Source organism: Chenopodium album, chromosome 12 (assembly GCF_948465745.1).
Source record: "Chenopodium album chromosome 12, dcCheAlbu1.1, whole genome shotgun sequence".
NCBI classification, from domain to species: Eukaryota; Viridiplantae; Streptophyta; class Magnoliopsida; order Caryophyllales; family Amaranthaceae; genus Chenopodium; species Chenopodium album.
In genome coordinates this window covers 38,018,955-38,030,652 of record NC_137845.1, presented here as the reverse complement: position 1 = coordinate 38,030,652, position 11,698 = coordinate 38,018,955, and the positions used below count along the sequence as shown (strand labels likewise).

The 11,698-nt window shown below is 40.0% G+C and overlaps 1 pseudogene; it reads left to right on the top strand.

The window, feature by feature from the left end:
- Nucleotides 1-11,598: 11,598 nt before the first annotated feature.
- LOC145573429 (small nucleolar RNA R71) lies at nt 11,599-11,698 on the top strand (annotated as a pseudogene).

Here is an 11,698-nt window from a genome sequence, read left to right as displayed (position 1 = left end):
TTCTCTCTCTACTTTCTCTCTCTACTATTTCTAGAAAAATTCTCTCTTTAGTACCTAGTTAAGTCGCCCTTCAAAAAGAAAGTTAAAAGCTATAAATAAGAAAAATCGAGCGAAGAGGGCCGCACAGGCCGTGCGCACGCACAACCCAGTCGCGCGCGCGCACAGCTGGGTCTGCGCGAATGCACCCCTGTGCGATGCATAGGCTTTGGCTCCTTCGCTTGCTTGATTAAACTCCGCGCTCCCGAGCATCCCCATCATCAGTGCACTCGAGATGATGCCCGCGGACATGGCAGTCCCAAAATGAGCAAATTGACTTGATTATTTACCTACAAAACACAAATAAAACAAAGAGAGGAAGCGTAGCAAGGTAAAACTAACACTAAAATTATGAATTATCAACTAAAAATATGAAAAACTCGTAAAAACCAATCGAGAACTAAAGAGAATTATAAAAAATGGAAATTCCAATAAAACTAAAAGAATAATATGAAAATGATGAAAGAAAATAAAGAAAATGAACCTAAATCTTATTCTATTGAGCGCCATAAACGACGCTCATCAAATTCCCCCAAGCTAAACTTTTTCTCGTCCTCGAGCAAAACAAAATCAAACCCAAGGGAAAATGATGACACTACTCAAGCAAAGAAAGAAACAAGAAAATTAAGGAAGATGAGAATATACACTAACTCACTTTCGTAGGAATCACGGTCAATTTTAGCAACTAAAGACAAGCCATTTAAACCCCTAGATCACTCTAGAGGACGAGTGATTCTCTCGTAAAGGTTTCCAAAGAGGTTAACCTATAACTCTTTTTATTAAAAAGGAGGCAAAGTAAAAAGAAAATAAAAGAAAAAAAAAGTTTAAAACCTTAAAAAGAAAAGAAATGCTTATACAAAGGCCTTTTGCACATGATCAAGGCATAAAGGATATCAAGCTTTCTAAAACAACAATGGTAAGCACGTCCTAAGATATCAAGGGTTGATTGAAGCATAGGGTATGCTAAGCGTAGAGAACTAATGAGGCGCAATCCACTTTCATCCCAACCAATCTAACCGTGTTCTCCCTAATGGCCTCAAATCTTCCCTTAGTAAGCGTCTCTATGGTTCCACAAAGGAACCGGAAAAGAATAGAATTTGAGGGTTCTCGACATCTCGACCTTGCATCCTTTTTCTTTAGGCTTTAACTCATAATGCCCTCCCTCGGTGTATGACTCAACCACTAGGTCAAAAGGACTTTCCCAAAGGTTGTAACGTAAGGGCAAAAGGTTAGGGTTAGGCTTAAAATTTAGAATTTGGTGGTACACCTAGATTATGAAGCAAAGGTTGGCCACACCTCAACACCAAAACCAAGAAGTCACCAAACAAAAACAAATTAATACCCCCAAGCTTATTCAAAGCTATATCCACAAGCATATATACAAAAAGCGTAAACGCTTCTCCCCCAAGCTAAAAGGAAGCATTGTCCTCAATGCAAGAAAAGGGAAAAGAAACAAATCATCTTTTTTTTTTTTTTGTGTGTGTGTGTGTGTGTGTGTGTGTGTGTAAATTCCAGTATATCAAAGCAATTGTCCTCGCCTCTTTTAATTTGGACGGCTTTTTCGAGTATATTCAATTGCCATTATTCACAATACGTACAAAAGACGAGTTCGCATACAAATAAAACCAATTTCCAACTTTATAGATCACAAACTCCAAAAGCATGACCATTTGCTTCACAAAAACCAATAAAGGAATGAAAAGAAACAAAAGGTGCAAAGTTCTAAAGATGTGGCTTGAAAAGAAGGGGAATGGCTCAAATGGTTAGCAAGATGGGAAATGTAAACCTAATGAACTAAAAAGAAAGAAGAAAATCCTAAAAATGAAAAATTACCACCCCGAAAAATGGCCTTTTTCCTTCCTAGTTGGTTCGGTCTCGTGTTTGAGAATTATGAGTCAAGATTCAAGATTAGGGATGCAAAGGTGGATTATCCACGCCACACAATCAAGAGTGATGAAAGCTTGAAAAATAGAAACCTCACACGGTTACAGCAAAAACTTACTAAAGGTGTCAAATCCACCAAAGGAAGCAACTCCGTCTTACCACAAACCCAAAGAATCTGGCTTCAAGGCCCCAAAAGGTCTAAACCGCTACCTTAGCATACTCTATCCTATAATCAACCAAAGATACTCTCAAACCGTGCAAACCATTGTATTGAGGAAGAAAAATAGCCAATGTGCAAGTTCAAGTGGTATTAAATCCAAAGTAAAAGCAAAAACATTTATTCATATTCACAAAAACAAGGTTTGTTTTTTTTTTTATTTTTTTATTTTTTAACAAGAGAAAAGAGATAAAAAGAGAACAAAAGAATAAGAAAAAGAGAAAAAGGAAAACAAGAAGGAATGTGAAAACAAAAGAGAAAGAAAAAGAAAAAGAAGAAAAGGAAAATGAAATGAAAAATAGAAAGATATAGGAGAAGTAGAATGCAAAAAGGAAATAATGCTAACACACATAAATCCCAATCAACAAACAAGTGAACATTTGGTCACAACGCCAATGTTCCCAAACACACTAGGGTGTTAAAAAGCAAACAACCTCGAACCATTCAACTTCTCCTAGAACTAATCCTAGACTAAGTAACCAAGGAAAGAAAAAGAAAAGAAATAGAAAGATCTCATCGGGCGCCAAAGCTTTTGCACATTAAAAAGGTGAAAGAGCACCTTTATGAATCGTCGAAATCCAAAGCATCAGCAATAGAGCAAGGTGAAAAATAACAAAAAAAAACTATATACAAAGAAAATTGTTAGTAACTTCAATACAAAAGAAAAGAAGAAAATAGAAAATAAAATGTAGGAAAACAAAGAAAAAGCCAGTAATAGCAGCAGCAAGGGTCAGAATCAACAAACTAAAATAGTATAAGGAGATAAGAAATCAGACAGGCATCATCAAGAATCATCATAATAAAGACACAGAGAAACTCAACGGACAACAATCAGCGAAACAAACAACAGACCAAAAATCGGGCTGAGGAATCAGCAGAAATACAGCAGCATCATCATAAAACCGAACAACAGAAAGATCAATACCAGAAGCATAGGAGACCAGGAATGAACTACAAAAGCAGGGGGGAAAATATGGTGAAGCACAAAAAAAGATGTAGAAAGCACCCCCAAGCTTAGACTGGACCACCCCCTAATTCTAAACCTAAAGGAATATAGGCAATCGAGGAACATCATTAAAAGCACAGAAGAAGGGGGGGCCATGGTAGTATCACTCCGCACTATGGTAAGGGGTAGAATGAGAACTCCCCTCACCGGTCTCCATCACATGACTAGAGCTAGCCATCTCACTTACGTCCATGGGAGCCTAACCCCTTAACCTACCGTTCCTCCTAGCTCTATCATCCTCAAAATAATGAGACCAATCATCTAAGACCGGCTCACCCGACCTATCCCACCGCCCAAAAGTCTCAGGGTCCGGAAAGGGCGAAGGATTAGCCGGATCATATGTGTAATCACAACCACCGGGCCGCCGATAGTCGTAAGTGGCCGGGGTGGTGCCTATGATAGAACTAAGGTGAACATGAGGGCCCTCCCAATAAGGGTAGCAAGGCCGAGGACCAATGGTAGGATCAAAAGGTTCCCACTGAGGAATAGGTCCTTGTTGGACCGGGAGATAAGGGTAGTTCACATAGGGCTCGATTTCCCCTCTCCAAACATGCATATCGTACAATTGATTTATATGATAGTCATAACCAAGATTAGAGGGTTGCATAGAAGGCATAGAATATAACACAATAGCAATAGAATCAAGCCTAGAATGAATGGTTGACAAATCAAAAGTAGGAGTAGAAGAGGGGGAAGGAATAGGTGTACCTTCCGGTTCAACTGTGGGAATGAACATTCGATGAGAGAGCATTGGTCGAGCGGCCTCTTGTTTGATTCGTCCTACGTCGAATAGAAGGAGAAATATCTCGCATTGAAGGCCTCCAAGATAAGGAGTCTTTCACTCTTGGTCGGGTGGTTGCCTCTTTGCATGGGATTAAAAACCATTCTTTAACCCGAGAAACCTTCCAAATGAAGACATCATCCTTCTTCGTATGATCGAGGAACTTTTGGTTCACAAGGGCGGAGATGTTGAGGAAATGAGAAGAAGATTTTTCTCGAGGATCAATAATTGGGGGAAGCTTATTTAACAAAGTCTTATAGTCTTCATTGATGCATAGAGCTAGGATAGAAATCATCCCTCCCAATTGGATGCTTCCCGATAGGCTAACTCCATCCCGAATATCCAATAGTCGATTGATGAAGTGCTCTGTGAAATCCACCAACTCAATCTCAAAGTCACTATGGTCGGCTATCCATAACTAACAAAGCTCCTCTCAAGAGATAGCTCCCAAATAGTCTTTGGAGCAAAGAGCGTAAGTGAGGAGACGGTTGAAATACCGCATAGCCGGATGAATCATGGAGGCGGTCTTGGAATTTTGAGGCTCATACTTCCCTTCCTCCGAGATACTTCTCCACCAACGTTGCTCATTATATCCATGATCCTTTGCCATTCTATCATGTGCCGGGTAGATACATTGTTCCGCGCGGCCCAAGGAAACTTGAAGTAAGAACATAGTTGAGAATCCGTCAATGAGTGATCATGATTGAAAATTTGGAATGTCAAAATCCTTGAGGAACCGTCACTCGATTCTCGGACTACCTCAAGAGAAGAAAGAAATTCATAGGTCACCCTAGCATAAGTAGGGGCGTTCAAATCCAAGAACTCTAAAAGATGAAGGCCCTTTGCAAGAATCCGAACATCCTCATCTACGCCGAGAAACTTGGTTGTTGCTTGATCGTAAAATCTTGTTGGTCGAAGCTTTCTCTTGGATAGACGCTTGAAACGATCCCAATGTGGATCCTTAGAAAACTCAATGCCATATGTCTCTTCTACCTCGGGTGGAGGTGGAATAACATGCCTTGGTTTGCTAGAACTTGATCTTGCCCGCTTCTTGTGATGGATTGGAGCCATCTACAAGAAGAAGAACAACTCATGAGCAAATCTTACATGTGTCATATTGCAATAAGAAACATAAGTAATTGCTCAAGAATCAAGCACAAAAGCAATTATCTTAAAGTAGAAACAAGTAAGAGACCAAATCATGATATGGCTACATATGAACAAAATGCCATTAATATAGAATCATAAATTTAAAACAAGTAAGCATGGATTAAAGGCAAAAATGAACATAAGAGACCAAATCATGAGTTAAATTGAGCAAAATAACCTCAAGCATTGAATTATCAAAGCAATAAATCCATTATAAAGAATACCCATGAGAGAGAAAATGACTAACAATGGTGAATCAAGGAATCAAGCAAATTATACAAATTCATCATGAAAAATCTTCAATGTAACACTCAATGATATCATTCAACACAAATTACAAGTTAAAGGAACCAACAATGTAGTTCTACCATGAAAGTAAAAACAAGGTTTCAAGCTTGAACAATGAGGAAGAAGATGAATAGAAAATAAGAAATTATACCTCAATGTAGCCTTGAATTACTTGCAAATTGCCCAAAATGAAGATAAGAACAAATAGAACACCCAAAGATAAGTTCCAAACCTCAACACAAATCCTCAAAATTCCGAAAATTAACCCAAAATTTTCGAATATATGGTTCGAAAATCTAGAATTTTTCTTGTAAAATTTCGAAAATTAGATGAGTTAAATGTAATTTGAGGTTAGAATGAGTAAAAAAAAAAGTGAAATTGATATGATTTTGCTAGAAAAAATAATAGGGTTTGATGAGAGAATAGAGTAGGGAAAAAAATCGGGGAGAGAGAAAGGGGAAATAAGGTGGAAAGCTTGGGGTTATAAGGGGGGCGCGCGCCAGGCTGCTGCGGCTGGTGCGCGCGCGCAGGAGCCTGGTGCGTGCGCACCAGCGCAGGGGCTGGTCTGCGTTGGCCGGCGACAAAAGCTAAAAACCCCTGCCTACCTGGTGCGTGCGCGCAGGCAGGGGGTGCGTGCGCACCAGGTAGGGCTAGTTATGCTAAAAAATTCAGGCTGAACTCTGACCCCTGTGGTGCGCGCGCGTAGGGATGTGGTGCGTGCACACAAAGGGGGTACGGCGATGGTTCAAAAACCGGCAATTTTTTCCAAAATAAGTGAAAAATTTCTGACCCCATTGATGCGCGCGCGCAGCGTTTGGTGCGCGTGCACCAAGCAAGAATATGTCAGCCATGAATATACTCTCGTGTTTGCATAAGGGGATATTTGAAAGCGCATTCGAAAAAGAGAAGAATATCAATAAAAATGCAAACATGAGAGCATAAAACCCCAACAATTTTCCACCTAAACTTAACCAAACCTCGAGAAAGCTTGAAATAACATCAAAATTGTTGGAAATTGTCTCCGAATCAATCTCATGGTACCTAAAATAAAGAAAACAATTAAAAAGAATGTGAAATAAGAAAAATCTCAAAGATAAAAGAAATATAGAAAAATGTAAAATCAAAAGAAAAAGGTTAGAAAACCGGGTTGCCTCCCGGGTAGCGCTTGTTTAACGTCATAGCTCGACATCCTCCACCAATTAAGGTGGTTGCCAGAAAAGCAATGAGTGAACAAGGCCAACAAAAGCACCATCGAAATACTTCTTGAGACGATGGCCATTGACCTTAAATGGAGAAGAAGAATCCATCATTGAGACCTCTACAACACCACTTGGAAAAACATTCTTGACCAAATAGGGACCGCTCCATCTTGACATGAGCTTTCCGGGAAACAACTTCATTTTTGAATTGTAGAGAAGAACCTTATAGCCAACATAAAAATCTTTCTTCTCAATAAGCTTGTCATGTGTTTCCTTGGAACGAGCTTTATACACACTAGCACAATCATAAGCATCAAACCGAAGCTCCTCTAACTCATGAAGATCTAACCACCTTTTCTCCCCCGCACTTGCCAAGTCAAAGTTTATCTTCTTGATTGCCCACAAAGCACGGTGTTCGATTTCAACCGGGAGATGGCATGACTTGCCGTATACTAGGTGGTATGGAGTGGTACCTATGGGGGTCTTAAAAGCCGTTCAATAGGCCCAAAGAGCATCATCCAACTTATCCGACCAATCCTTTCGATTTCTCGCAACCGTCTTTTCAAGAATAAGTTTGATTTGAAGATTAGAGAATTCCACTTGACCGCTTGATTGAGGATGATATGGGAGGCCGAATCTTTGATGGACCCCATGCTTTCTCAACATCTTTTGAAAGGCATGGTGAATAAAATGAGAACCGTTGTCGCTTATCACCGCCTTGGGAACCCCAAATCTTGGAAAGATTATATTCTTAAACAACTTCATAACCACCTTGTGGTCATTAGTTGGGGAGGCAATGGCCTCAACCCACTTAGACACGTAATCGACCGCCACAAGAATATATTGATTTCCGAAAGATGAGGGGAATGGTCCCATAAAATCAATAACCCACACATCAAACACTTCCAACTCAAGTATGGGTTGTTGAGGCATTTCATTTCACTTGGAGATGTTCCCAACTCTTTGACATCGGTCACATGTCTTGACAAAGCCCCATGAATCCTTAAAGAAACGTGGCCACCATAATCCGCATTGAAGGACCTTAGTGGCGGTCTTAGAGGCACCCATATGGCCCCCACTTGGATCCGAATGGCACATTTTCAAGACACTAGGCACTTCTTCGTTTGGCACACAACGTCTAAGTAAACCATCGATCCCACGCTTGTATAAGATGGGATAATCCCACACATAATGCCTTGCTTCTCTCTTGAGCTTCTTTCTTTGATTCTTAGAAAAAGGAGGAAACTCCCCACATGCGAGAAAGTTTACTAAATCGGCAAACCATGGGAGTTCCCTTGCTTCAATAACATACAAAAAATCATCAAGCATTCTATCCTCAATTGGAGAACCATCATCTTGAATTTGAAAATCTTCCAAACGAGAAAGATGATCCGCCACAACATTTTCCGCTCCTCTTTTATCCCTAATCTCAATGTCAAAGGTTTGGAGCTCAAGGACCCACCGAATCAACCTTGGCTTGGACTCTTTCTTGGCAAAAAGATACTTGAGAGCCGCATGATCCGTGAAGACAATGGTTTTGGAACCCAATAGATAGCAACGGAACTTCTCAAAAGCATGAACTATAGCCAAAAATTCCTTCTTCGTTGTAGTGTAATTCCGTTGAGCTCCATTTAGAGTCTTGGACATATAATAGATCACATGAAGTTTCTTGTCCACTCTTTGACCCAAAACACCTCCTATTGCCGAATCGCTTGCATCACACATCAACTCAAATTGTAAATCCCATCTTGGAGCTTGAACAATAGGAGTAGATATAGAGCTTTCTTCAACTTATTGAATGCCTCCAAACACTTGTCATCAAACACAAAACCGACATCTTTTTGAAGAAGATCATTAAGAGGCTTTGCAATGAGCGAGAAATCCTTGATGAATCTTCTATAAAACCCGGCATGCCCTAAGAAAGATCTCACTCCCTTTACGTTCACCGGAGGTGGAAGCTTTTCAATGACTTCAATTTTAGCTTTATCCACCTCTATCCCCTTATGAGAGATCTTGTGGCCAAGGACTATGCCTTCCTCCACCATGAAGTGACATTTTTCCCAATTCAAGACCAAGTTCACCTTTTCACACCTTGCAAGACATTTTTTAAGGTTTTCAAGGCATGCCTCAAATAAAACACCTCCTACGGAGAAGTCGTCTATAAAAACCTCCATCTCCTCTTCCTACATATCTCCAAATATACTCATCATGCATCTTTGAAATGTCGCGGGAGCATTGCAAAGGCCGAATGGCATTCTCCTATAAGCAAATGTACCATATGGACAAGTGAAGGTTGTTTTCTCTTGGTCATCCGGGTGGATAGGGATTTGGAAAAATCCCGAATAACCATCAAGAAAACAATAGAACTTGTGCCTTGTTAGTCTTTCAAGCATTTGATCAATAAAAGGAAGGGGGAAATGATCTTTCTTTGTTGATGTGTTTAGACGTCTATAGTCTATACACATCCTCCATCCCGTGACCGTCCTCGTCGAAATGAGCTCACCTTTCTCATTCTCAACGACGGTCATACCTCCCTTCTTTGGGACAATGTGAACGGGAGAAACCCACTTAGAACTAGAAATGGGGAATATGATTCTTGCATCGAAAAGTTTGGTGATCTCCTTTTTCACTACCTCTCCCATTTGGGGGTGTAGCTTTCGTTTCCTCTCAATAGAAGGTAAAGCACCCTCCTCAAGAGTTATGTGATGTGTACATAAAGCGGGGCTTATACCTTTGAGGTCATCAATGGTATAACCCAAAGCACTTCGGTGCTTTTTCAAAACACCACACAACTTTTGAGCTTGATGCTCACTCAAAGAAGAGCTAACAATCACGGGAAAAGTGGAGTTGGGTCCCAAAAATTCATACCTAAGGTGTGATGGAAGGGGTTTGAGCTCAACCATTGGAGCACCTTTACCTTCCTTCGATGTTGCCACTTGCAACGCTTCTTGGCTAGAAATGCTCAAACACATTTGCCCTTCATCATCCTCAAAGCTTCCATTGACCAAATCTTTATACAAACCCATCTCCTTGTTCGGGGTACCTATCTTCTCCTTATTTAACAAAACATTCTCAAGAGCATCGTTAGAAGTGAGCAATTGCTCATGCATGGAAGACACAACATGATCAAGAGAATCAATTAACATACAATTTTCTAGAGAAGAACTTGGATACTTCATGCTATCATTCAAATCAAATTCTATCACTTCATCCCCTTCTTTGAGTGAAATTTTAGCACTTTTTACATCTATCAAAGCATCCAAAGTAGCAAGGAATGGTCTCCCTAGAATGATGGGGATATTAGCATCTTCATCCATCTCAAGCACAACAAAATCCACTGGAATAACAAATTTCCCGACCCTTAAAGGAACATCCTCTACCTTACCCTTAGGGAACTTAATTGACCTATCGACCAATTGCAAAGTGATGTTAGTAGGTAAGAGTTCTCCTAGCTCAAGTCTTTGGTACACCGGGTATGGAATAAGGCTAACACTAGCTCCTAAGTCACACAAGGCATTCTCAATTTGCATTTTATAAATGGCACAAGGGATAGAAAAGTTTCCGGGGTCTTTTATCTTAGGTGGCATCTTGTTCATTATGATAGCACTACAATTCTCGGTCAAGTTCACCGTCTCTACACCATCACATGTTCTCCTACTACTCAAAATGTCTTTGAGGAATTTTGCGTAGTTGGGCATTTGGGTGACAACTTCGGTAAATGGTAAAGAGAGGTGAAGTTGCTTAAGCATGTCTATGAATCTTCCAAATTGTTCATCTAACTTGTGTCTCATGAATTTTTGTGGATAAGGAAGCTTAGGTTTCACAATCTCTTTCTCCACTCTCACCTCACTAGGCTTCTCAATCTCAACCTCACTCAAAGATGCACCATTTCTCTCATCTTCAACCAAAGCCCCTTTTATGCCCTCTTTAGTCTCACTCATCCTAGGCAAACTCTCCTCAAGGATCATACCACTCCTTGTGACAATAGCATTAATCGGTCTCTTAGGATCTAGGCCTTGGGAAGGTAAAGAAGAAGTAATAGCATGGTCTTTCAAAGCATTAGCAAGTTGAGAAATTTGATTTTCGAGCATCTTATTATGAGTCATCATTTCATTAAATTTCTTATCACTTACGGTCATGTAAGTGTTCAACAACTTTGTTTGATTTTCAATTATTTCTTCCAAATTTGTTCTATGTGGAGAAGAAGAGGATTGAACATAGGAATTATCATTTTGGGCCTTTGGAGAAAATCCGGGTGGAGGACCTCTTTGAGCATTGTTTTGAAAATTGCCTCTACCTTGATTGTTCCAATTACCCCTACTTGGATTTTGACCATAACCTTGATTATGGTTACCACTTCCTTGATTATGATTCCCATAACCTTGGTTTGGATTACCATAATTTTGGTTTTGATTTTTGCTACTATAACCTTGATTGTTATAGTTTCCTCGAGAACCTTGGTTCCTATAACCACCACCTTGGTTATAGTTGTCAAAATTTCCATGATTGTTGTAATTCCTATTCCATTGACCTCTTTGATTCTCAAACCTAGAATCATGATTATTTGACACATAGTTCACATGCTCATTCACATTTCCATCTTGATCATCACAAACATCAATACATGCATGAGGGCAACTAGAAACATCATGCTCATACGACCCACAATCATCACAAAACAAGCATCCACTAGGCATGTTACTAGAAGAAGGAAGGGGTTGAGAATTAGAAGACGTACCTCTCCCCTTAGTTTGGGAGGGAAGACTTGAAACTTGGTAGGTAGCACTTTCCAACTTTGCCTTGATAGCGGACATCTCCTTCCCCAAGTTTGTCATTTGAGAGGATAGATTGTTGATTGCATTTAGATGATCAACCGAGTACACCGAAGAGCTACTCTTTCTAGTTGACTCTTTTTCTCCATCTTGCCAATCTCTATAATACCTCACTACGTCCTTAATTATGTCCACCACTTTCTCTTCCGTTTTGTTCATGATAGGACCTCCGGCTCCTCCATCTAAACATTATTTGATAGGTTGGAATTCCTTGATGAGGAAATTCTCTTTGATACTCCTTGTATCTCTCCCATGCTTCATAGAGGCTCTCATTTGGCTTTTTCTTGAAACCTTGAATCAAAGCTC